We start from the raw sequence: 1337 nt of genomic DNA, 5'->3' as shown, positions 1-1337 counted from the left end.
AAATGAAGGACCATTTTGTATGTGTATATACAAAATAGTTAATATAGATATACAGCTCCTTTCTCTTAATTCAATGAGAAGAAAGATTTTTACTAATAATGTCTAGAAGAGATATCATGTCTCCATTTTGTACTATGAGTAACTACTATTAAGACAACAATATGCAATGTATTAGTTATTACAACTGTCATACTAACCTGTTTTGAAACTGTCTCATTGCTATTTCTCTCTCAATAAAATTAATTACAAAATAATGTGGAAAATTAAGGGCAAATAAATTTTAAAAATACAAAAGTATTTACATAGTCGTAATTATATGCCAAATGCACCTTAATTTTTTTTAATGTTCATGACAATATTAGGCAACATTTCTTTTATTACTGTGAACTTATATCTTATAGCACCATAGACTAAGATCAACATGTCTATGCAGCATACTGAAATGTATACAAGCATATAGGATAACTTAATTCTAATCTTTAGTCTCTGACAACTGATCCAAATTGTTATATACTACCAGCATAAAATTAAAAAAAACTCTCTCTTTACAAACAACTCCAATCTCCATGAACATCTCAACTCACTAAAATGTGTGCCTCCCTTAAAAGCAGATTATAGTTCACTAAATGTGTGTAGAATTAAGAAATTTTTGACTATTTGTGCTTTATTGACTTTAATTAACACAAAAGTCATTTGTTTTCAACTGACACACATATCATAGAAGTTATCCTTATTAATGAAGTACCATGCAATGGTTTAGTACATTCATGCAGCATAATATTTACTTCAGGATGATCATATTGATCCCCTCAAACATTCATCATTTCTTTGTGGAGAAATCTTTTAAAGTCCCTTTATCTTTTTGAAATCCATATATATTTTGTTCTTTATGGTCACTCTGCTATACAATAGCACACCAGAGCTTCCTGATCCTGTCTCACTGCAACTCAGTATCCAGGGGTCATATTTCTCTGTCCGCTCTTGATGCCCCTCCTCAGCTTTCAGAACTTTTGATTTATTTTCCATTAATGAGATAACATTGAAAAATAACTTCCTATACTCTTATGAAGTAAATAATTAAAGCATTACACTATGTTTGGAAAAAAGAAAAAATCAGTAAGTTAATTGCCAAAACCAACAATATTCCCCAGAAACACAGGTCACACATAATTGATCATGCCATTTTTGAGATTCACAGCTTTTCATATAGGTCTTTTTTTCTAAAAAGAGTATAAAATAAACCAGTAGTTGTACAGCATATTTACACTCCCAAGAAAATGAAGTACATTCTCTCCTCAATTAAAAAAATAATTACTTTCTAACAATACATAAATAGA

This window comes from Octodon degus, unplaced genomic scaffold (genome assembly GCF_000260255.1).
Source record: "Octodon degus isolate 3935 unplaced genomic scaffold, OctDeg1.0 scaffold00359, whole genome shotgun sequence".
Lineage (NCBI taxonomy): Eukaryota > Metazoa > Chordata > Mammalia > Rodentia > Octodontidae > Octodon > Octodon degus.
This window is presented reverse-complemented; position numbering follows the sequence as displayed.